The sequence below is a fragment of the Dendrobates tinctorius genome, unplaced genomic scaffold (genome assembly GCF_039654945.1).
Source record: "Dendrobates tinctorius isolate UK_male_01 unplaced genomic scaffold, ASM3965494v1 ptg000011l, whole genome shotgun sequence".
In the NCBI taxonomy this organism is placed as follows: Eukaryota; Metazoa; Chordata; class Amphibia; order Anura; family Dendrobatidae; genus Dendrobates; species Dendrobates tinctorius.
Window position 1 is genome coordinate 1,983,828 of NW_027361679.1, and position 26,866 is coordinate 2,010,693.

Consider the following 26,866-nt stretch of genomic DNA (forward strand, 5'->3'; position numbering starts at 1 on the left):
CTCAAGGTGTGCTCGTGGCCTTAGAGAACAAATTATCTAGAATAGTTGGCGGACTCCAAATACAGAACCCTTAAGTGCTAAAAGAGCAGAATTTCCCCCGCAAGTGACCCCATTTTGGAAAGTACACCCCTCCCCCCCCCGGAAATTTATTTACAGGTATAGTGACAATGTAGATTCCACTTGAGTTTTCCCAGAAATAGGCAGCAGTGAATGTTGCTGTTTGAAAATTGCAAATCTGAAGTTGTAGTGCCCATACGTTATAGGGCCCAGTACATTGTAGTGCCCATACATTAAGCCCAGCTCATGCTTCTGGAGACACACACCGTAAATTAAGTGGGCTCTCATCGCTACAGAAATGCCAAATATGTGGATGCTAAATGTGGCTTAGGCACACTATGAAGCTCAGAACAGAAGGGGACATTAAGATTTGGGAGTACGAAATTTTCTGGATTTCTTTTGGGTGTCCAAGGTGCCATAGGATTCTAGAATCTTTAAGTTATAAGTAACGTGGAAACCACTTATATTTTCATTGGCGTATGGCAGACCTGAGTGAGATTTTACCTTTTTTTTGAGGATTAAGTTGAGGCTTTTATTGGGAACATAACATTTTGGATCACATTTATCCTGCGCTGAGCAATTACATTGGGGTTTCCATCTAAATCTGTGAATGACATGATTCAGATGAAACCCATGACAGATTCAATGACTATAATGAGACAGCTGAGATACTCTGGACTCCGTCTGGCCTCTGTTCAGTGGTGTCTTTCTTTTCAGAGGTGCACAAAAGATTGACTGACTGTGCTTTTATGTAATCCTAAAAAGACAAACACCGCCGGATCATAGGTCAGAAAGAGTCCACAGTGTCTCATATTTTTGTAATGCCCATACACTAAGTGTATGGGATGACAAGCATTTCCCCCTGGGTGTACACATCAACACACTGTGAATTTTTTTTTTTTACGGGCATCATAAACACCCTTGAAAAAAAAACCTGGCTGTTGCATCATGGAACAGGTTCACCCTGGTTATCTAGTGGTGGTGTCAGAAGAGACGTCGAGGATGGCCTGCTAAAAATCTTTTCCCAATTTAAAGGAATGGGTCTCCTATGGTTGTAATGCGCATACACTTTGTGAATGGGCTGACAAACATTTCACCTTGGGGGTATACATCAAAATAATGTGTAAAAATCTTTCACGGGCATCAAAAACATCCTTTAACAAAATAATGTGGCTGTTGCATCACCATGGTGATCTAGTGGTGGTGGCTGATGAGGATGAGGATAAGGAGGAGGATAACAGCAAATTGGCAAAATCAGGAAGCGTATGGGTGTGAAGAGGTGCATGGGACTATACCTTCCAAAAAATGACACTGGATTTGAGGTTATGTTTTGCTGTTATCATTCGTTGGTGTAGAGAAGTCTGGCCCAATCAAGCCCTTGTTCATTTTTTATAAGAGTCAGCCTGTCAGCATTTTCATTTGACAGGCGGATGCGCTTATCAGTTACAATTCCACCAGCGGCACTAAAACCCGTTCTGACAAAACGCTAGCAGCAGGGCAGGCCAGGATCTCCAAGGCGTAGAGAGCCAGTTTATGCCACATGTCCAGCTTGGATACCAAATAATTGAAAGGCACAGAGGAATCATGAAGGACGTTGGTACGGTCAGCAAGGTACTCCCTCAGTATCTTCCAAAACTTTGCACTACTTGTGAGAGTACCCCACACCTCAGGGCCAGTAAGAAGGAAGGGTCTAAGAAAACTCTCCCAGAACCTTGCCAGTGTTTCCCTACCTCTGCTGGATTGGAGTTGTGTCTCTCTCACCTGTACTCCTTGGTTGGCCAATGAGCTGTGACCTCTACCACCAGTGTTTTCAGATGGGAATTTTTTTAATAATTTCGCAACAAGGGTCTTCTGGTATAGTATACCTGCCTGCCTCTGGAATAAGAGATTGAAAGTTCAACTTGTAGCATAGGTCTAGAAGTGTCACCAACCAGTAATGAATGTCACCCAATATTTTGAGAATGCGAGGGTCACGGGAAAGGCAGTGCAACATAAAGTCAGCCATGTGTGCCATGCATGCCAGACTGCTAACAGGCAAGACTTCCGTGTCCTCACCAAGAGGATGACTGACCATGCTGTACTCCTCCTCCTCTTACTCCCTGTCCTCAGGCCATCCATGCTGAACAGACAGTATGACAGTTGTGCTTGTAATACCGTCTATAGTGCATCAAACTAGCTCCTGTTCTTCCTCATTGTCAACCAATCCACGTTGGGATGACATGAGGCTGGGCTGTGTGTATTCACCCTGTATTTTTCCTTGCTCCATCTCATCCTGCTCTGCCTGCAATACATCCTCTTTAATTGTGAGCAGAGAGCTTTTCAGAATACAGAGAAGTGGGATGGTGACACTAATTATGGCGCCATCACCACTCGCCATCTTGGTGGACTCCTCAAAGTTTTGTAGGATGGTACATATGTCTGATATCCATATACACTCCTGAGGTCTTATGGGTGGATTCTGAACTGAATACCAATGGCCTTGTTGATGCTGGCAGTCAACAACTGCCTTCTTCTGCTCACAAATCCTTTCCAACATACGCAGTGTAGAGTTCCAATGTGTGGGGATATTGCACAACAATTAGTGAGCCGGAAGCTGCAAATGCTGCTAAAGCATGGCAAGGGCGGAAGAAGCTGTAGCTGACTTTCTAAAATGGGCACACATGGGCGTACTTTCACAAGCAAATCCGGGTAGCTTTTGAGAAACCATTGAACAACGAGGTTAAGCACATGAGCCAGGCATGGTACATGGGTGAGCTCGCCTCGCCTCAGAGCCACCACCAGGTTCTGGCCATTGTCACATACGACCATGCCTGGCTGTAGCAATATCAGCCACAGATCTGCCTGCTCTTTCAGAGCTGTCGACAACTCCAGCATTGTGTGGTTTGTCACCTAAGCATATTAGCTTAAACACAGCCTGTTGCCGCTTGGCTGAGTGTTGCAGTGCTTCCAGCTTGTGACTTGATGTGGTCTTTTTGGAGATGAACGCTGAAGAGGAGGAGGAGGTGCAGGAGGTGTAGAATGTGAGGGCAAACCTTATTGAAGCAGGACCCGCAATCCTTGGCATTGCGAGGACGTGTTCCATCCCAAGGCCCGACTGGGTAATGGCTTCCACTATATTAACCCAGTGTGCCATAAGCAAGATGTACCATCCCTGACCATTGGCACTTGACCACGTGTCCGTGGTTAGGTGGACTTTACCAGTAACAGCATTGTTGAGGGCACGGGTAATGTTGTTGGACAAGTGCTTTTGTAATGTCTGGATGGCACACCAGGAGAAATAGTGGTGGCTGGGGATCGAGTACCTTGGGACGGCCGCCGCCATCAGGTTGCGGAAGGCTTCCATCTCCATGAGCCTAAAAGGCAACATTTCAAGCGTAAGCAGATGAGAAATGTGTGAATTTAGTATGTTGGCCTGTGGGACTTTGGCTGTGTATTTTTGCTTGTGTTGCAATGACTGGGGTATGGACAACTGAAGGCTGCGCTGGAACAAGGACATGGACGTGCTTGATGATGGTGCTAGTTGAGTGTGGGCAATGACAGGTGCAGGGCAGGAGGCATCTTTGCATGCACCATGGACAGAGGATTGGTTTGCATGCACAACAGTGGAAGAAGCAGTGGTGTCACCCGCAGACACTGTTCCTGGAACCTGGGGTTCGGCCCACAAAGTCAGGTGCTTTGCTGCCATGCACCTGATCATGCTCTTGGTGGTCAGGCTGGTAGTTTTGCTACACCTGCTGATGTGGGCATGGCAGGTGGTGCAAATGGCCTGTTTGGGGTTATTGGCAGAGTCTTTAAAAAACAATCAGACTCGGGAAGACCTAACAGTTGTACTGCGAACGTCCGCTGTGTTGGTGTTACAAGGAACGGTTGCCTGTCTTCTGTCTGCGGCCACCACACTACTTATTCCTGCCTGTTGAGGTGCTATGCCTCCCTTCCCCTGTGTGCTGCTGTCCTTGCTCTGAATGTCCTCCTGCCAGGTTGGGTCAGTTGCTATATCATCCACCACCTCTTCTTCCACTTCCGCACTCGGAAATATGCGGTCCAGACTCATGGCTACTCAGACTTGACCATGTGGAAGACAGGGTGGTGGTGGCAAAGCGACTGGAAGTATTATCCGCTATCCAACTAACAACCTTTTGACACCTCTCTGGGTTCAATAGTGGTGTGCTGCTGTGGTCCCCTAGTAATTGGGACAGGAAGGTTGAGCGAGACAATGTGGGTGTTTGTTGTGGCCCAATTTCATCTTGCCCTCTGCCTCGGCCTCTGCATGCACCATCACCATCATGTCTACTTCCCCATCCCTTTCTACTCGCCTTGCCTATTTTAAATGGAATACAATATTTTCCATGTTCACTAGAAATGGCTGAATTTTGAGCGAACGTATATGTGATCCGTGTGCAGGAAAACCACAGTTTAAAATATCTGGCCTGTAGGTAACAATTGTTTTTTCAGCAAACTGGTGTCAATAACTAGGCTAAGACACAGGGAAAACAATTGAATGGAGGCCTCAAATGCCACAACTTATAGCCCACAGATAGATGAAGCAGGTGACAGAGATACTACACTAAACTATGTGGCCTGTATTTTTACTTTTTTACAGGAAAACAGTGTCAAGATCTAGGGTAACACACAGCAAAAACAGTTGAATGGAAGAGTCAAATGCCACAATTTGTAGACCACATATAGATTAGGTGTGTGATGGAGATATCACACTGTAAAAAATGTGGCCTGTATTTTTATCTTTTACTGCAAAATAGTGTCAAAAACTAGGGTGACACACGGCAAAAACAGTTGAATCGAGGCCTCAAATGCCACAATTTGTAGCCCACAGATACTGTAAATGAGATTGTGTGACTGAGATATCACATTGTAAAATATGTGGCCTGCGTTTTTTTTCTGCAAAAGTGTCACTAACTAGGGTAACAAACAGCAAAAACAGGTGAATGGAGGCCTCAAGTGCCACAATTTTTAGCTCACAGATAGATGAGGCGTATGATGGAGATACCATACTGTAAAATTTGTGGCCTGTGTTTTTATTTTTTTACAGCAAAATAGTGTCAAGAACTAGAGTAACACACAGCAAAAACAGTTGAATGGAGGTCTCAAGTGCCACAATTTTTAACCCACAGATTGATAAGGTGTGTGACGAAGATACCACACTGTAAAATATCTGGCCTGTATTTTTTTTGGCTGGTAAAATTGTGTCAATAAGTAGGCTTAGACACAACAAAAACAATTCTATGGAGGCCTGAATTGGCACAATTTTGACTGCAATGATATTTAATCCATGTGGTGGAAAAACCCCATGGAAAATATCTGCCCTGTAGCTAAATACTTTTTGGCAGCTAAAATTGTATAAGACACTCCAAAAATTTTTTACAGTACCACAAAAATGGCAGCATTCTCTATGCACTCAGATGTGATTACTGGGAAGGGCAAACCTATTTAAAATAGCCGGATTTTCACGCTGTACCATGGAAAGGATCTGGCTGAATTCTGCAGTGTCAACAGGCAAATGGACAAAAAAGTGTGCTCCGGATTGCTTTTTAGCGAAATAATCAGGATTAAGATACAAAAAAAAATATTTCTGCCCACTGATACCTGGGGCTATGTATATAAGGTCAATATATGTAATAGGCAGCAGCAGCAGAAAGTAATGGAATGGACCCTCTTTATGTATGCAATGAAGTATACCACATACAATGCTTGCTTGCTACTGATATCTATATACCCACATACACTCCCTGCCTACCTAGCACTGCAATCTATATACACCGTAATTAGTCCTTAGAAGGACTGTTGATTTAGCTGGATTTGTGTTTTCAATTTTGGTATACCCACACTATCTTTGAAACCCCCAAATCTGGCCCTATCTCAGCAGCAAATCTCCCTACACTAGCTGATTCTGGAGCTGACTGTGATGAGCATGATATAGAACTGATGACGCTCTGTGACCAGGAAATCACTGTAATGCCGCAACCAACATGGCTGCTGCATTACAGTGCGTGGCACACAATCCCTGCATGTTGATTGGTGCTCTAAAGAGCGCCAAACATGCAGGGCGTGGACCCGAACTCCCGCTGAACAATCACGGAAATGCTCGGTGCTCGCCGAGCGCTATGAGTACAGCGATGCTTGGGCGCGAGTAAATTTACTCGGTGTATGCTCGCTCATTAGTCTTTGATTCAAAAAATTCAGCGAGCATACTAGCTTGTAAAATACATTGTGTGCACATGCCCTTAGAGTATCTGTACATTATTACTATGCACCTGTGTTATCTCCCTTTTATATTGCATTGTGGCTTTTTTGCATACTGAAGAAAACTTGATTTAAGCTGAGAACTGGATTTTAAGCCAGTGCGAACATTTAAAAAAAAGTTCTATATTCATCTAGAAAAGTGAAATGATTTTCATCCATATTCCATCTGTGTTTGATTCATGTACCATCTGTGTGTCCTTTTTTACATCCTTATGTCGTGGTTGCATCTGTATTTATACATTAACAGTGTAAAATTAGAGATGAGCCAGCACTAAAATGCTCAGGTGCTCTTTGCCCGAAGCAATCAATTCCTTTTACTAGAATGCTTGTTTCGACTAATGAGTATAATGGGAGTGTAGGGATTCAACTCGCTCAGGAGCCACAGGAGTCAATCAGGAGGCACGTTCCTTTAAAAGTTCATAGGGTTTATTGCTCCATAACCCATAAACCAGCACATAACATAATGAATAGCCTTTAGCTCAGTCAAAAGCAAGCATAACTGTCCATGATTTCAGGCTCAGTCCTGGAGCCTCAGCAAACACAGGAGGCTTATCCGTCCTCACATACAACCAATATCCACAGGCCTCACCGGGTCAGCAGCTTAGCACGTGGTCTTTAGGAAGGTAGCAAACCTTCCTCCACATAGGCCTGCCGGGACCTTCCACATGGCCCAATCAGATCCATGTGCTCTCTCTCATGTGACCAGACCTCAGGTACCTTATATGGTCCATAACCACACCCACAGGTGATCACATGGCTATGACCTCACAAAAGGTCCTATTACACACAGCCACACATATACTTTATTATGACACTCTAAAACACACCAACTGGTCTGTCTCTGGTGCCCAGTTCACACTATAGGCCTTTACTGCCTTTTTAAAGGTCTCATGCACACCCTCGCTGGCACATGCTTCTTGCACGTCTTCGGGTACCTCCATAATGCACTTGAAGGTCGTGGACTTGCTCTCATCCTGGACAGATGGCTCTGGGTTCCCCACGGACACTTCCCTCAAGGTATCTGTCACGACCGGGTGACTGTCTTGTGCAGCTCTTGGCTCACCATCTTCCTGAGATTTACAGTCTTCATGACCCTTTTTCAAGATGGGCTTTGGCAGTTCTGCCTTGTTACCACTCGGGCCTGGACACTGTACATCTTCGTCCCAGCTCTTCTCCTGCAGAAGACCTTTTACTACTCCTCTGAGTTCTTGGAGAACTTTATCCTGCTCCTCTGCCAGGTAGCGACGCTCATCCTCTCTCCAGAGAATCTCCTGTTGATGCTTCTCTTGGGCCTCTCTGATCACCTCCATATCCTTCACTATAGCTTTGTTCATAGTTTGACACGCTGACAGGTGACCTCTGAGCTCAGAGACTTCCTTCTCCAGCTCATCCACTCTGTGCTCAGCTGCGTGCCTTATGACTCTTTCTCGTTTGAGATGTTCCTTCACTGTTTCTTTTATAAACTGTATCTCCTGATCTTGTTCTCTTTTGGCCAGCATGTGTTGCACCACTACCTCTTTAATTATATTGTCAAAGGGTACCACTGGGTCAGTCCCGTCAGTCTCATCTCCCAGCCCACCATCCGTCATGTCACGAAACGTCAGGTCCGTAAGTTGGGCAGATGTACCTTTTCTTCCGGTCGGTTCTACCTCTGACCTGTCCACTTTAGGAGGCGTCACTGTCTCAGTGTCTGCTGGCCCCACAGTTGAAAAGTCTTCATCGTCCGACCATACGTCATCAAACACGACAAAGTCTCGACCCCTCTCAAAGGTATGCACTAAGTTTGGTGGCATACTACCACCTTGGTACTACCCCTTTGTCATCTCAGTCACAACTCTGTCCACCATATAATTCACAATGACCCCATGGTCGCAGCGAACCCTGACGTTTTTCTCGGTCAGAGATAAAACGAGAGGAGTTCCTGTCAGAGTCACCTGACTCTTTGAGTCCAGCCTACCAGGGACTCCTTCCAGGTGCAGCATCACGGTACACACCTGTGGCCCATCGTTATCAGGAAAATACATGCCGCACTCCTCAAAACTCATACACACACACACTGCGGTTCCCCAGACATACCCACTGAGGCAACCAGTGCTGCCATTTCCTGAACCACCCCAATTTGGGTCGCTGCCCCCTCCCGGGACTCCACCCCTTTTTGGGTTACCACCCCAATTTGGGTCACCGCCCCCTCTGGGATGCCACTTCTTTTTGGGCTACCACCCCAATTTGGGTCACGGCCCCCTTTTGGGACTCCACCCCCTTTTGGGCTACCACCCCGATTTGGGCCACCGCCCCCTTTCGGGACTTCCCCATGTCCGTTATACCGGTCTTCTCAGACCACAGTTCACACAACACAGTTTATGTCTTTTAACGATACCACACAAGTCCTTGCTGGCACCACCACAGCTCCTGCTGTCACCGATCACCGACACCACACCAGTTCCTTCTGGTGCTGCCACAGCTCCTGCTGCGCCATGTTCCTGGACCCGCCGATCCACCGCAATCTTCGTAACCCCGCCGAGTTACCGGAAGCCGCTTGTCCCCTTCGTAATCCCGCTGAGATACAGGAAGCCGCTTGTCCCCTTCGTAACCCCGTCGAGTTACAGGAAGCCGCTTGTCATCTTCTTGCCTCCCACTGAGCCACCGCAGGCTGAGTTGAGAAAAAAGAAAAAAAAGCACACCACAAAAACTCACATGTCCTGTCTGTGTGCTATTCAGGACATACCATCTCCGCCTGAGACCGACCAACACACAGGGTGCACCGGGTGCTATTCAGGGAGCGGACCCTCCTCCCAGGGTTTCCCAACACACCGGCCTCACCAGGTCCAGGGGCTCAGCGGGTGCTCTTCAGGACATCCATCTCCTCCTGAGACTGCCCAACACTCATGCCTCACCAGGTCCAAGGTCATACCATGTGTTCCAGGGAGTCGATTCTTCTCCTAGAACCTCCCAAAACTGACCCTCCAGGACCATGCTCACCGAACCCTCCAGGAACACAGTCTTTATCACGGACCTTGGTCAGTACAACATGGATTCCTGTCCATTACCTGCTGGTGTCAGCCACACAGGTTCTCGGGTACCTCTTATCTGCAGAGGCACTTTAGCACAATTCACAGTCTCTTTCTCACTGACCCCGGTCAGTATTACTCACGATTTTCCACGGCCGCCTGCTCTCCTGGCTCAGAGATGCCAGTACGGCAACATGTGCTTCTTGGAACCGCTGCCCGCATTCTCCACCAATTGTAGGGATTCAACTCGCTCAGGAGCCATGGGAGTCAATCAGGAGGCACGTTCTTTTAAAAGTTCATAATGAATAGCCTTTAGCTCAGTCAAAAGCAAGCATAAGTGTCCATGATTTCAGGCTCAGTCCTGGAGCCTCAGCATACACAGGAGGCTTATCCGTCCTCACATACAGCCAATATCCACAGGCCTCACCGGGTCAGCAGCATTAGCACGTGGTCTTTAGGAAGGTAGCAAACCTTCTGCCACATAGACCTGCCGGGACCTTCCACACTGCCCAATCAGATCCATGCGCTCTCTCTCATATGGCCAGACCTCAGGTACCTTATATGGTCCATAACCACACCCACAGGTGATCACATGGCTATGACCTCACTAAAGGTCCTATTACACACAGCCACACATATACTTTATCAAGACACTCTTAAACACACCCCGGGTGGGTTTGTAGGTAACCAGGTCCGCCCATCTCTCTAGTTACCTGGAGACTTCTCCCTGACACATTGAAACAACACATCAGCAATATCATTGCTGATCAACACATAAGTCTCCATCTCAAGCCCACCCACCTTGAGATACATAACGATCCTTCAGCATCCTATACCCATTACCAAAATGGATATGCCTGTAGGCCCGTCCTGGGACACCCACACAGCACCCCATAGCAGACATAGTGGTCACTAGAGTTGAGCGAAACGGGTCGAAAAAATTCAAAAGTCGCCGACTTTTGGCAAAGTCGGGTTTCATGAAACGAAACCCGACCCTAGGATGAGGTCGGCCACGAGGTCGGCGACTTACGTGCCAAAGTCGCGTTTCAAAAGTTTGTTTTGCGCTCTTTTTCAGCCAATCAGGATCCACGGACAATGTGGGCAACGTGATGACATAGGCACGGGTCACCACCATCTTTCAGAAGGGCATGCAAGTGATTGGCTTGCTTTGGTGGGCGTCACAGGGGGTATAAAAGGGCGTGCACGCCGACCGCCATCTTACTTCTGCCGATCTTAGCATAGGGAGAGGTGGCTGCTGATTCTGTAGGGAGAGCGTTAGGCAGGGAAGAAGACAAAAAAACTGCTTCTGCTGCTAGCGATTTGGCCTGCACAACACACCAGTCACTGTGTGTGCAGTGCAAGGGGAGGCTATATAGTGGTGTATCAGTGGTGTTGGTTGTTGGGCTGCCTTCTAAGGCTTCCTGACAGGCTGGCATTGCTGTTTACCCACTGCTCCGCAAACTGCTTTTTTAAAAGCAATCCAATCTCCCTTATCCTCTAGTCACTTTGGTCACAGCTGCGCCATCGAGCCTGTCACATAGCGCTCAGATATTCATTGGGCCTCAAACTGCTTAAGCAATCCCAATTTTTTTTTTTTGTCCTGCTGAGAAGAAAAAAAAACTGCTTCTGCTGCTGATAGCAATTTGGCCTGCACAACACACCAGTCACTGTGTGTGCAGTGCAAGGGGAGGCTATATAGTGGTGTATCAGTGGTGTTGGTTGTTGGGCTGCCTTTTAAGGCTTCCTGACAGGCTGGCATTGCTGTTTACCCACTGCTCCGCAAACTGCTTTTTTAAAAGCAATCCAATCTCCCTTATCCTCTAGTCACTTTGGTCACAGCTGTGCCATCGAGCCTGTCACATAGCGCTCAGATATTCATTGGGCCTCACACAATCCAAAAGTGTCCAGTGTCCAAAAGTGTGTGCAGACATTCAAAATCTCACTTATCCTCTAGTCACTTAGGTCACAGCTGTGCCATCGAGCCTGTCACATAGCGCTCAGATATTCATTGGGCCTCACACAATCCAAAAGTGTCCAGTGTCCAAAAGTGTGTGCAGAGAGTCAAAATCTCCCTTATCCTCTAGTCACTTTGGTCACAGCTGTGCCATCGAGCCTGTCACATAGCGCTCAGATATTCATTGGGCCTCACACAATCCAAAAGTGTCCAGTGTCCAAAAGTGTGTGCAGACATTCAAAATCTCACTTATCCTCTAGTCACTTAGGTCACAGCTGTGCCATCGAGCCTGTCACATAGCGCTCAGATATTCATTGGGCCTCACACAATCCAAAAGTGTCCAGTGTCCAAAAGTGTGTGCAGAGATTCAAAATCTCACTTATCCTCTAGTCACTTAGGTCACAGCTGTGCCATCGAGCCTGTCACATAGCGCTCAGATATTCATTGGGCCTCACACAATCCAAAAGTGTCCAGTGTCCAAAAGTGTGTGCAGAGATTCAAAATCTCACTTATCCTCTAGTCACTTAGGTCACAGCTGTGCCATCGAGCCTGTCACATAGCGCTCAGATATTCATTGGGCCTCACACAATCCAAAAGTGTCCAGTGTCCAAAAGTGTGTGCAGAGATTCAAAATCTCACTTATCCTCTAGTCACTTAGGTCACAGCTGTGCCATCGAGCCTGTCACATAGCGCTCAGATATTCATTGGGCCTCACACAATCCAAAAGTGTCCAGTGACCAAAAGTGTGTGCAGAGATTCAAAATCTCACTTATCCTCTAGTCACTTAGGTCACAGCTGTGCCATCGAGCATGTCACATAGCGCTCAGATATTCATTGGGCCTCACACAATCCAAAAGTGTCCAGTGTCCAAAAGTGTGTGCAGAGATTCAAAATCTCACTTATCCTCTAGTCACTAAGGTCACAGCTGTGCCATCGAGCCTGTCACATAGCGCTCAGATATTCATTGGGCCTCACACAATCCAAAAGTGTCCAGTGTCCAAAAGTGTGTGCAGAGATTCAAAATCTCACTTATCCTCTAGTCACTTAGGTCACAGCTGTGCCATCGAGCATGTCACATAGCGCTCAGATATTCATTGGGCCTCACACAATCCAAAAGTGTCCGGTGTCCAAAAGTGTGTGCAGAGATTCAAAATCTCACTTATCCTCTAGTCACTAAGGTCACAGCTGTGCCATCGAGCCTGTCACATAGCGCTCAGATATTCATTGGGCCTCACACAATCCAAAAGTGTCCAGTGTCCAAAAGTGTGTGCAGACATTCAAAATCTCACTTATCCTCTAGTCACTTAGGTCACAGCTGTGCCATCGAGCCTGTCACATAGCGCTCAGATATTCATTGGGCCTCACACAATCCAAAAGTGTCCAGTGTCCAAAAGTGTGTGCAGAGATTCAAAATCTCACTTATCCTCTAGTCACTTAGGTCACAGCTGTGCCATCGAGCCTGTCACATAGCGCTCAGATATTCATTGGGCCTCACACAATCCAAAAGTGTCCAGTGTCCAAAGTGTGTGCAGACATTCAAAATCTCCCCTGTCCTATAGACACCTTGTACCTTGTTTTACATACTATATAGTTTGTTGGATTTTGTCTACATTTCTACCAAAAATGAGGAAGGCTGGTGGAAGAGGCCGTGGAATTGGGCGGGGGTTGGCAGCTGGTAATGATGGTGTTGGTGGTGGATCTGATGGTAGTGGCAAGAGCAAAATAGGACCGAATGCAGGAGGTGTTAGCCTGCGTCATCGTCTGGTTACATAAGGCCTCGAACGCTTAGTTTTCTAGGAGTTGGCAAACCGCTTTTAAAGCCAGAGCATCAGGAAAAAGTTTTGTCTTACATTGCTGACTCAGCCTCCAGCTCTATCGCCTCCTCTTCTTCAGTTGTAAAAAGTAAAAGCACTGAGTCGTCATTGGAGGCTCATGTTCATGAACCACACCTTTCCTTGTGTCCTTCACCCCAACCAAGATTGAAGGATGACGCAGGCCATACTACTGATTACTCCATGGAGCTGTTTTCACATACCATGCCTGGATTATCAAGTGAAATGGTGAATTACCCAGGCCAAGATGAATCTGACATGGAGTGCACTGATGCACAGCCGCTGATGGATGATTCTGCTGGTACATTCACTCAGAGCACTACATTGTCCTCGCAGTGTACAGAGCCAGATTCTGACCCTGATGAGACTCAGGTGCCCCTTCCCGCACACTATACCACCATACACGGTGACACAGAGGAAGGTGCACATGACATAGAAGAGGAGGTGATGGATGACCCAGTTGTTGACCCAGATTGGCATCCATTGGGGGAAGAGGGTGCTGCTTCCAATAGCTCAGATGAAGAGCATCCACAGCAGACATCGACATCGCAACAGCTGTTATCTGGCAGGCCCGTAGCACTCCAAAGACAGGTTCCAAACATCAAAAGAGTTGCTGGACAGCTTGTCCAGAGGGTCAAAAGATCACAGCGTGCTAGGCCGCAAAATGTCTGCCAAAGTAGGAAGAGTGCAGTGTGGCACTTTTTTGAACAAAATCCTCATGATCAGGCCAAGGTTATCTGTAAGAAGTGCGCAAAGACCTTTAGCCGAGGGAAAAATCTGAAAAATTTGAATACCAGTTGCATGCTTAGACATTTAACCAGCATGCACTTGCAAGCGTGGACACAACACCAAACCTCAAGTGCCACATGTGCAACTGATCACAACGAAGGTAGTCATCAACGCTACATTGTTTCCCCCACTGTAAGCCCACCGGTTAGCACAGCAGCAAATGTTGAGGTGTCGTTGCAAGGCCACAGCAGTCAGGGAATCCCACTGTTATATCAACGAAAGACTGATTCTAGGCCATCAGAAAGAACACCAACTCCATCACCATCATCAACCCTCTCTCAGTCCGCCCTGTCCACCGCTACTTCCACCATATGCAGCTCTCAAGTCCAGCTCACCCTCCCAGACACTATGAGTAGGTCAAGAAAGTACTCAGTCTCTCATCCGCGTACACTGGGTTTGAACGCCCACATTGCCAAACTAATCTCGTTTGAGATGATGCCCTTTTGGTTGGTGGAAAGCACAGCTTTCCGCGAACTCATGGCCTATGCAGTACCACGCTATGACCTACCCAGTCGCCACTTCTTCTCTCGCAAAGCCATCCCAGCCCTCCACCATCATGTGAAAAACCGCATTGTCCATGCACTCAAGCAGTCAGTGAGCGGAAAGGTGCACCTCACAACTGATGCATGGTCCAGTCGGCATGGCCAGGGCCGTTACGTGTCCATCACTGCGCACTGGGTTAATGTGGTGGATGCAAGGTCCACAGGGGACAGCGGTGGTGGGACAGTGCTGCCTAGCCCACGGTATAGGAAACAGTTGGCTGTAGGCATTCCACCCTCCTCCTCCTCCTCCTCCTCCAGAAGCGAAAGCTCGTCCACAGAGCGCAGTCGTACGAGCACTCCATCTGCAGCTGCCACTGTTGCACACGATGTGTCCCCCTATCGAGCAGCTAGTGGAAAGCGTCAGCAGGCTGTGTTGCAGATGATGTGTTTGGGCGACAGACATACCGCCGAGGTGCTGGCCGAGTACTTGAAGCGACAAACTGAGTCATGGCTGGGCAGTGTACATCTTGAGGCAGGCAATGTAGTTAGTGATAACGGCCGTAATTTTGTGGCAGCCATAGCCCTTTCAAAACTCAGCCACATACCTTGCTTGGCTCACACCTTGAACCTGGTGGTGCAGTGCTTCCTCAAAAATTATCCGAAGTTAACAGCCCTGCTCCAGAAGGTGCGAAGACTGTGCGCGCACATCCGCCGGTCGCCTGTACACTCCGTTCGTATGCAGAAGCTGCAGCGATTGCTCCTCCTTCCCAACCACCGCCTCATTATCGACATTGCAACAAGGTGGAACTCCACCCTGCACATGGTGGAGCGGCTGTGCGAGCAGAGGCAGGCCATAATGCATTTGTGGGAGGATACACGGCCAGGCACTTTGAGAGCAGACATGGAGTTGACAGGTGTGCAGTGGTCGAAGATGAAAGACCTTTGTAAAGTCCTTCAGTGTTTTGAGGAATGCACACGGCTGGTAAGCGCAGACGACGCCATCCTAAGCATGAGCATCCCACTTATGCGTCTGCTCATGCAAACTTTGACGCACCTTAAGGAGCAGGCGTCTGCAGCCAATGTTGATGAGGAGGAAGAGGAGGAGGGAATCCTTGATGACATTCAGCCATTGTCTGCTCAGGGACCTCTCCTGGACGAGGTGGAGGAAGAAGAGGAGGAGGAGGATGATGATGGGGATGATTACTTAGGGGAGGAGGATGCATCTCGTGGGGCAAGTGAAAATGTTGGCGTGGCAAGGTCTGGTACAGGGTTTGTGTGTGACTGGAGGGATGTGGATTTGCCAGAAAGTGCTCCTCCACCCAGCACTCGCAGTGCATCATTGACACCGGGAACATTGGCCCACATGTCATATTATGCCTTGCGGATCCTAAAAAGGGACCCCCGCATTGCCAAAATGATGAACGATGACGACTACTGGTTGGCCAGCATCCTGGATCCACGCTATAAAGGCAAATTACAAAACATCATGCCACAGGAGAACCTTGACCTAATATTGGCTAATAAACAAGCAACTCTGGTAAATCGGTTGCTTGAGGCATTCCCAGCACACAGCGGCGGTGATGGTTCTCACACGAGCCGTACGGGCCGGGGGCAGCTTGGCAGAGGTGTTCGTGGTGCACACAGCAGAAGTGGCGTTGGAGACAGGGGTTTCATGACAATGTTGTGGACTGATTTTTCAAATACCGCTCACACAACTGGTAATACTGCATCGATGGAAAGTGACAGGAGACAGCAGTTGTCAACTATGGTTAAAAACTACTTTTCCTCCCATATCAATGTTCTCCCACACAGGTCATTCCCCTTTGACTATTGGGCCGCTAAACTGGACACCTGGCCTGAATTGGCCCAATATGCCTTACAGGAGCTCGCTTGCCCAGCTGCAAGTGTGCTATCGGAAAGAGTCTTCAGTGCAGCTGGATCAATCCTGACAGAAAAAAGGACCCGTCTGTCAACCCAAAATGTGGATGATCTAACCTTCATTAAAATGAACCACGCATGGGTTTCCAAGGATTTTGTCCCACCTTCCCCTGATGACACATAGGGTGACAGAAAAATGGCTTGCTTTGGTCCACCTCTTCCTGGTACTTCACCTATTTCGCCTTTTGCATCAGCTGAATGTCCAACATCAACATATGCCACTTTCTAAAACTCCCTAACTGTGCTGCCTCCCCGCCCATGGCCGGGGTCACCACCTAGCGCACGACACCGTGCGAGTGCCGTTGCCCTGGACAGGTGGGTAGGCCGACTCTTGGGCGCGGGCACTGGCACAGGGTCCCTCATAGTGCAATCAAGTGTCTCTGACGGTGGTGGTGCACACCCGCCGTCAGACACACTGCTGTACTATGAGGGGCCCAGTGCCAGTACCGACGCCCACGAGTGGGCCCCCCTTGCTTGGGCAGGGCCCCAGCATTTGCAATCTTTACCTCTCCCTGCTCCTCCGCTGTGTAATCTGGGCCGTCAAATCCATAGTGTGCCTGACACCGTCTGAGCCTGCCTCCTGATGTATAGACATATATTTTGAATGTGTACGCTATCCATACATGTTATCCGGGGATACGGTACCCTTTCTAACCTTTGTGCAATCACGTGCAATCCATACTGGGCCTAACACCGTCTGAGCCTGCCTCATGCTGTATAGACATATATTTTGAATGTGTACGCTATCCATACATGTTATCCGGTGATATGGTACCCTTTCTAACCTTTGTGCAATCACGTGCAATCCATACTGGGCCTAACACCGTCTGAGCCTGCCTCATGCTGTATAGACATATATTTTGAATGTGTACGCTATCCATACATGTTATCCGGTGATACGGTACCCTTTCTAACCTTTGTGCAATCACGTGCAATCCATACTGGGCCTAACACCGTCTGAGCCTGCCTCATGCTGTATAGACATATATTTTGAATGTGTACGCTATCCATACATGTTATCCGGTGATACGGTACCCTTTCTAACCTTTGTGCAATCACGTGCAATCCATACTGGGCCTAACACCGTCTGAGCCTGCCTCCTGAGACATATATTTTGAATGTGTACGCTATCCATACATGTTATCCAGGGATACGGTACCCTTTCTAACCTTTGTGCAATCACGTGCAATCCATACTGGGCTTAACACCGTCTGAGCCTGCCTCATGCTGTATAGACATATATTTTGAATGTGTACGCTATCCATACATGTTATCCGGGGATACGGTACCCTTTCTAACCTTTGTGCAATCACGTGCAATCCATACTGGGCCTAACACAGTCTGAGCCTGCCTCCTGAGACATATATTTTGAATGTGTACGCTATCCATACATGTTATCCAGGGATACGGTACCCTTTCTAACCTTTGTGCAATCACGTGCAATCCATACTGGGCCTAACACCGTCTGAGCCTGCCTCATGCTGTATAGACATATATTTTGAATGTGTACGCTATCCATACATGTTATCCGGTGATATGGTACCCTTCCTAACCTTTGTGCAATCATGTGCAATCCATACTGGACCTAACACCGTCTGAGCCTGCCTCATGCTGTATAGACATATATTTTGAATGTGTACGCTATCCATACATGTTATCCGGTGATACGGTACCCGTTCTAACCTTTGTGCAATCACGTGCAATCCATACTGGGCCTAACACCGTCTGAGCCTGCCTCATGCTGTATAGACATATATTTTGAATGTGTACGCTATCCATACATGTTATCCGGTGATACGGTACCCTTTCTAACCTTTGTGCAATCACGTGCAATCCATACTGGGCCTAACACCGTCTGAGCCTGCCTCCTGAGACATATATTTTGAATGTGTACGCTATCCATACATGTTATCCAGGGATACGGTACCCTTTCTAACCTTTGTGCAATCACGTGCAATCCATACTGGGCCTAACACCGTCTGAGCCTGCCTCATGCTGTATAGACATATATTTTGAATGTGTACGCTATCCATACATGTTATCCGGGGATACGGTACCCTTTCTAACCTTTGTGCAATCACGTGCAATCCATACTGGGCCTAACACCGTCTGAGCCTGCCTCCTGAGACATATTGTTAAGGGAAGAATATATGGCACATGAATATATACAAGAATCAAAACTGTATCACTATATGGACGCTTTGCTGGATATTGGGATCATGTTGCTTTAAGATACTTCTGATTTTCTTATATTTTCTTAGAGTTGTTTCTGTATGGTATCACTCACCTAAGCTTCATCAAATATTGAATAAACTGGGTGGACCAGGGTGAGCCAAGCTAGAAGACAATACTTGTGTATATAAGTATTGTCTAGCAATATGGGAGCAGTAAACGGTAGCCCAGAAGTGTACATAATGATTGTGTAGCGACCTGGGAAAAGCAAATAGTAACTGGAAACATGTCCATGATGTAACTGATGATGTAGCTCAAATTCTGTTATAAAAGCTGTACACGTTTGATTAAAGACAGAGAAGAATCATACTGACACGATACCCTCTTGTCTTGTGTATTCTTTTCTCGAGTATACGTATACCTTGTGCCAAAGCTACAATTCGGCCACAGACAATTAAGACGGGTCGTACCTTAGTGTGACAGAATCATCAGTTGGCGCCCAACGTGGGGCTCAGGACGATACCAGATGATCACAGCCGCAACAAAATCTCCCCCCAGGACGGATGTCTTTCCAGCGGGACGAGACTGCAGCTCGAGACCTGGTGAGAAAATATATCATCTTACCTACCCTTCTGTATTCACGTCCGGCTGGGAGGAGATAGTTGGCTGTCTTCTCTGAACCCTTAAACTGACCACGTTTGAAAGTCCTGAGCCTACGGACCCGGTCAGGTATATAATTCCTTAATTGTCTGTGTGTATTATCCGGTCTAACCAATTCGGAGGGTGTATCTAGAATCCATCTAGTATCTGATAAAAACTATTTCATACTGCACTAGGGCTACTAGAAACAAAACAGAGCAGAGTACAAAGGGGATGTTTCCACTGGGTTATCACCCTGGTTCCGACCTTAGACGGTCGAAGAAGTTATGTATATATTATATATATACACGTATAGGTGCTCACGTCCGGCCATACGCCCACAGTATAAACTGGGCCCGGTGACGTGAATGACACGGCATATACATATTTTTAAGGAAAGAGGTGATTACTAATTTTTCCCCCCTCTGCTGAAATATCAACCACCTATCTAGAGGTGATTACCACTATTTACTATACCTAAAGTGACAAAAAGCCCAGCCCTAGTTGCCTTGGTAACAAAAGAACAGTGAAAGGGATAAGGAATACATTCATAATAGTTTTTTTATGTTTGAAGTATTGATGCATTGTTGTGACACTCCTGTCCGCAGCTCTCATATTGAATATACTGCCATACTGGTTAGACTGCTACGTCAGCTGCATTTCCTGAATGCAAAGTGTTTAACAATCACGCTACATTATCTGTATTCAGTCCGGAGGATATAAAATATAGAGTGTAATAAGTTGTTTTATAGTATACACACAGTAACCCTTCAAGCATATTTATAATTACGGTAATCTAAAAGTTTAATTGTCTGCCTTATCTGCTTTGCCTCTCTGCTTTGCTGTTTTGGTTGTTTGCATACGTGATTGTTACCTCAGCCAGCCTGAAAAGGAAAAAAATATAGATAGGGAGACGTACTGAGCAAATTCACTGTCACTCTGGTTCCGGTCCTGCTCTCGGCTTGACCGATGATCGCAGAAGTCTGAACTGTGTCTCTCCCAGTGGGCAAGTGGGAGTAGGGGCTTGATTACTCTCAGTGATTTTCCAACCTCTAAGTGGTTGGTGACTTCTTGCGGGTTTCCCACCGGACATCATCTGGCTAAGATGATGGTGTTTTAGCTGCAGCATAAGTTCATAAGTTATATGGGTGGAAGGGTAATTTCAATTACCGTGTTGATGTGACTGAGTGATTGCTCTCTCCCTGAAAAGTATGGTTTGCCCAGGTGTAGATTTTTCACCTCTACAAATCAGGCTGGCATATGGATAGGTAAATTGCGAATTGTTTTGGTGTCAAGGATTCGCAGTATTTGATGTCAGTACCAGTTTTAAATTCATTGTCTTTTGTCTTTTGTAGTGTGTATAATTTGCAGGAGGCGTACTAGCATGTGGTTAAAATTTTTGAATGCATTCTATGTGTGTATACATATATATGTTGTGAAATTAGAGAATTGGATAAACTGGTTTTGTTCTGCATACTATAATTATAAGGTTAGTTGGTTCAGGTAGAAAGAGAATTACTTGAATGGTAATTGCTTGATTTGTACAGATATCTCTGTGAGATCCGAGGTCTATTGTTACTTTTTAGTTATTGTTTTACTAATGTTATTATATTTCTCTATGAGATGGTTTTCTTTGAAATATTTTTGAGCGAAAGTTTTGAGGAAACAGAAATTTTAACAATTTATAAGGTATTTTTATACTACGCAGTTTCTGGATACACAAGATTTGTGAAATACTCTGGTGTTAGTTGTTGGTTAATTCCCTATATTACTGTGTTCAAGATAGCTAGACATCACTATGTTCACTGAAGACCCCTTTACTCGGACATAAGGAGTACATACAGCTTTTACAGTCACATATCCCACTGTTCATAACCCCGTGAGAATTTGTTTTAAGACGCACACATACAAATGTTTTTCAGATATACTCAGAATTCAGATGATAGAATGGGTGGGAGCAGTCAGTCAATATCTATAAGACAGATATGACCCATAGTGGAGTGAGAAAGAAAATGTACGTTAAGAAACCCTCCGATCACGAGGGGAGGAGCATTAGATAAGAAGGAATAGAAGAATGTGTTAATGAGTGGAGAGCAGCGTCCCAGCCTCAGGTATTATGAGGTGTTACAGGACCCTGAAGCATTTTATAAGATGGCAGAGGAAGTTAGGAAAAAAGGCATGAGGAGAGGAATATAACAAGATTGCTGAATTTTGTGCAAAACAAATATTTACACAGGAAGATGTCAGTTGCAATATCTGCATTACATTCATTTATACTTCTATATACATTCCCGATGACTGGACGTGTGCCAGCTGTCAAACGCAGAATGCAGAACATCGTGAGACTTGTTCTGACTGTCAGATGACCAACCCAAAGAGCCGTACCTTCTTTCCAACTATTTATATAGATGGCACGTCTTGTGCTACATCCTGTCCAGCATCCATTATAGTTTTATTAATTAATGTAATTTATGAAAAGAATAATGAAGAAAAAGATGAATATGACATGGAGGTATATAATTAAACAGAACAGGAGGAGACAGGAAATAAACAGCTCAGACTGATAATCTACAGTATTTATCGTTATATGGTGAGGGGACATAATCATCATCATCATCATCATCTTTTAAGCCTCAAAGCTCATTCTTTTGTACACAATCTACTCCACACAAGGACTCCTGGAAATATGCAGGGAAAAGGAGAACCTGTGGATAGTTTCTTCCACCGATGTAACAAAAAGTTTCTGGATCTCAGATTTGAAATGCAAATTAGTTCCCAGTTGGAAGAAGCTTGACACCCACCAACATCGAGCTCCAGATTTTAATAGGGTAATGGCATACTGAGTCCACAACCCATGAAAGTACGTATTCTCTTACAGCTCGCCCCCCCCCCACAAAAATACAATGGAGAAACAACATCTCTCACCCAGACAGAGGTTGAGGATACTCCTCTCAAATTCCTGGTGGGTCCCGATGCAATCAGAAGATTGATCAGGGACATTGATCTACTTGCTGAAGAAGTATGTAGTCTTTTCTTTTTTTTACAGGACACATCTGTAGATCATGTGGGCGTTGAACTAATGGCACTGATCCCAGACTCAATATTGGCAGGCTGAAAATCCAGTTTGTAAAGGTGGGGCAGAAGCCAGTAGCCCAGCTGCCAAGGAAATTGCAATATTTACCCTCCATTTCATAATTTGCAATTATTTCTATGAAGTTATGGATAATACATGACTTATGTGCTGTCAATGAAGTTATAGTACTGAACACATCTATGGTACCAAACCCACACACTATGTTTTGTTTTTATCAATTCTATTTATTTTTCTATGGTTTACGGTGATTGACCTGGCCAATGCTTTCTTCAGTTTATTTCTACATGCTGCAAGCCAGTACCTGCTTGTTTTCACACGAGGGCCAGCAATATATTTGGACTATGATGCCTCAAGGGGCACAGTATAGCCTCTCTATGTTCACCCGAGCCATGACCACGGTCCTGGAGCCCTGGAAGAGGATACATCCCACAGCCACTTTTTTTTTTTTACAATACATATGGATGACCTCCGACCCTGACTAAAGACAGCCAAGCCAATACTGCTCTTCTACACATGCAACCTTTTTATAATTATTTCAAGACTTTCCAAGAAGGTATCAGTGTGTTTTATGTGCTAAATTGCAATCACATTTTCACAGCTCTAGGACTGCCACGCTATACTGAACTGTTTTGTCTGTTTGTCATGAAGAAGCCTGACCATGTAAATGGAGTCCTAACACAGCTTCCCGGAGGAAGACAATGCCCTCCTGGCTTCTACTCTCCAAAACCTGACCAAGTGACTCGTGAAGTCCAAACCTGCATGAGAACCGTGTTTGCAACCCACCTGTGCTGGATAAAGCTTCTGATATTTCTGTCTGCAATGCCCTACTCTGCTCCCAGACAACGTCACCATCTCCAGATGTGCTGTCCATAATCCAGCTACTCTTCTACCTCTGCCAAAGGGGGGAGGAAGATGGAGGATGAAAACCACATCTCTGACACATTAGTGGAAGAGGTAGTCGACTCTGAAATGGCTGAACGCGATTGTCTTGCTGTCATGAGGCAAGAGAACACCTGGAAGATCCTGACCTGATGCTCTTTGTGGCTAGACCAAGGTATGCAGACCAAGAAGGCCGTTCGCACACTGGTATAGCAGTAGCCACAGAAGTAACTTGCTGCCAGCAAAACCACTGCCTACATCCAAAGGCAGGACTGCGGGCCTTGACAGAAGCATACGAGAGGTCCACTCAACATGAAGCTGTCAAGATCAATCTGGAGGGAAAGAGGCTTCATCACGGCTAACGGAACGCCAGTCTGACACCACAAAGCCATACAAGAATTAATGGAGTCCTTGTTGATGCCAGGAAGAGTTGCGGTGGTAAAAGTAAAAGCACACACACTGGAGACACTTCAAGGGAAGCAGTGGGCAACAGACTAGCTGAAGTAACAGCAAAAGAAGCAGCAGTAATACCGGTTGACACGGAAACAGAGGAAAAGGAATAACCCTGGAAAAAGATGTTCTGACACTCCAGAAACAAGTATCCAAGGAAGAAAAGAAGAAATGGACCTAAGATGAAGTTATACAGGATGAAATATGCCTAAGGATGAACAAGGAAAATTTAAGGCCTCGAACAAAACTCTACATATTTGATGCTATACAGGAAACAGGGAAGTCATAGCATAAAAGTTTAGTCTTTCCCTTGGGTCACATACACGCACAAGTATAATTGCCTATATGTAGACTAAGTTTAAAAACATGTGACTAAAATGCATTTTCGAGTCTTTTCATCCATCCCAGAACCTGAGGACATAGGAGCCCACCAGATCCTGCCCGGTGACTGAGTCCTCATCACCAAGAGGTTCAACAGACGTACCCTTGAACCTAGAGATGACAGCCTGTTCCAAGTCCTGTCAACTATCGCAGCAGTCCATGGGTCCTCGCTTCCCACTGCAAGGAGATGCCGGATCCAGAGTCCAGTAGCGGCTGCCACTCTTCATCCATCTGGCACTTATCCTTCTCCTAGCTCAAGGGGTAGTCAGTCACCAAGGGGTAGTCACTCATGAGAAGGGCATACTGACTTTCTGGTATAATGTCTCCACCCCAAGAGTAACATATCAATTTGACTACTGTCTCACAATAAGAATATCCAGGCCCCATGGCACAATTTCATATCAGGTTTAATACACAATTCATCTGTGTCACTACTGCTGAAATAGGGGAAGGTTCAAACTGGGAGGATTAGTCTCTTGTTGGGTGGCACACTGGTGAAAGTGACTGGAGACATCAACCAGCCCAGGCCCTACAGCGAAGGGACAAATGGGGAATAAGCCTATTAAGTCGCATGACCCTGTCCAAAGCCCATTTTAAGGGTCAGAGTGGCCTTCCAGATTCAATACTCCCTGTCACTGCCGCTCACTGCCCCAAGGAGGGATGCATAGTTCTGTACCTCACCATTGAGAACCCCTCAGAGAATGAGCAAGGGTTATATGTACTAGGCTCAAGTACTAAACTTGGGAGGGAAAATGGTGACACAAAAGGTAAATTTTGGCTAAGAAGCATAGATACCAGTGGGGGCACACAGGGAGCACCTGACAAATTCAAAGTCGAGAACGAGACAATAGTTGTGTTTAAACCCACCATCCCCGTAAATAAGAATGCAAAGCGGATAAACTATTTATACAATAAGCAACAACGGTTTATAAAATACACTGGGGATGCCATAAAGGCAATTATTGACCCATTAAGTTTGCAAAAGTTATTTTATGTCCTTTGATCATATTTTCTTTAATTCTATGCTGCATAGTGCCATGCCTTAAGAAAATGATGATGAAAACTATGGAAACCACAGTGATGACCATGCATGCCGATTTTGAAGATCCCCTGTATGAAAGATGTCCCAATGAAAACATGCAAGCACCATCTCCGGAATATGCCTGTCTGAAGCAAGCCAATGAGGGAAAGTCCAGGATCTGACTTCCTCCTGTGCAAAGTCCGTTAGGAGGGGGTCCATCTACTAGAGATGGGTCGTCTCGTATATACGGTGAAGATTAGTTAGTTAGGTTCCAGCATTGTTGAGATAGGTAGGCCGGGAGGACAGATCGATAGGTTCGACGAGATTAGGATTTTGATTTTGCATATTTCCAAAGGAGGGACTGTTAAGGGAAGAATATATGGCACATGAATATATACAAGAATCAAAACTGTATCACTATATGGACGCTTTGCTGGATATTGGGATCATGTTGCTTTAAGATACTTCTGATTTTCTTATATTTTCTTAGAGTTGTTTCTGTATGGTATCACTCACCTAAGCTTCATCAAATATTGAATAAACTGGGTGGACCAGGGTGAGCCAAGCTAGAAGACAATACTTGTGTATATAAGTATTGTCTAGCAATGTGGGAGCAGTAAACGGTAGCCCAGAAGTGTACATAATGATTGTGTAGCGACCTGGGAAAAGCAAATAGTAACTGGAAACATGTCCATGATGTAACTGATGATGTAGCTCAAATTCTGTTATAAAAGCTGTACACGTTTGATTAAAGACAGAGAAGAATCATACTGACACGATACCCTCTTGTCTTGTGTATTCTTTTCTCGAGTATACGTATACCTTGTGCCAAAGCTACAATTCGGCCACAGACAATTAAGACGGGTCGCACCTTAGTGTGACAGAATCATCAGTATATTTTGAATGTGTACGCTATCCATACATGTTATCCAGGGATACGGTACCCTTTCTAACCTTTGTGCAATCACGTGCAATCCATACTGGGCCTAACACCGTCTGAGCCTGCCTCATGCTGTATAGACATATATTTTGAATGTGTACGCTATCCATACATGTTATCCGGGGATACGGTACCCTTTCTAACCTTTGTGCAATCACGTGCAATCCATACTGGGCCTAACACCGTCTGAGCCTGCTCATGCTGTATAGACATATATTTTGAATGTGTACGCTATCCATACATGTTATCCGGTGATACGGTACCCTTTCTAACCTTTGTGCAATCACGTGCAATCCATACTGGGCCTAACACCGTCTGAGCCTGCCTCATGCTGTATAGACATATATTTTGAATGTGTACGCCATCCATACATGTTATCCGGTGATACGGTACCCTTTCTAACCTTTGTGCAATCACGTGCAATCCATACTGGGCCTAACACCGTCTGAGCCTGCCTCATGCTGTATAGACATATATTTTGAATGTGTACGCTATCCATACATGTTATCCGGTGATACGGTACCCTTTCTAACCTTTGTGCAATCACGTGCAATCCATATTGGGCCTAACACCGTCTGAGCCTGCCTCCTGAGACATATATTTTGAATGTGTACGCTATCCATACATGTTATCTGGGGATACGGTACCCTCTCTCACCTTTGTGCAATCACGTGTAATCCATACTGGACGTGAGAACGGCTGGCGAGCTGTTAAGCAAGCTACAGCAGCTGTCCAGACAAGTACAGGGATTCCCTAGCGAGGAGACTTATTTGATTGTTTTCAATGTTGGGACAGCAATTTTTGGGGAGCACTATACTCTGGAGAATGATAGATGGGGCCCACCATACACTGGAACATTCCAAAGGTGGACATCAGACACTGGAGCAGCATTTACAGGGCCCATTATACACTAGAGCATTAGAAATGGGGCCCATTATGTTTGGAGCATTATTTGGGCCCATAAGACAGTGG

The 26,866-nt window shown here is 46.0% G+C and overlaps 1 protein-coding gene across 2 annotated transcripts in view; it reads right to left on the reverse strand.

Moving 5' to 3' along the window:
- Nucleotides 1-26,866, reverse strand: part of BANK1 (B cell scaffold protein with ankyrin repeats 1) — a 1,011,739-nt gene that overhangs the window by 875,133 nt on the left and 109,740 nt on the right. The window contains exon 1 of one of the 2 annotated variants that reach the window (XM_073589294.1): nucleotides 22,055-22,347. The exons of the other annotated variant lie outside the window; for it this stretch is intronic. The gene's annotated coding sequence lies outside the window, so the exon portion shown is untranslated. Of the gene's footprint in view, nucleotides 1-22,054; nucleotides 22,348-26,866 lie in introns of those variants that run through there. 2 annotated transcript variants of the gene reach the window in all.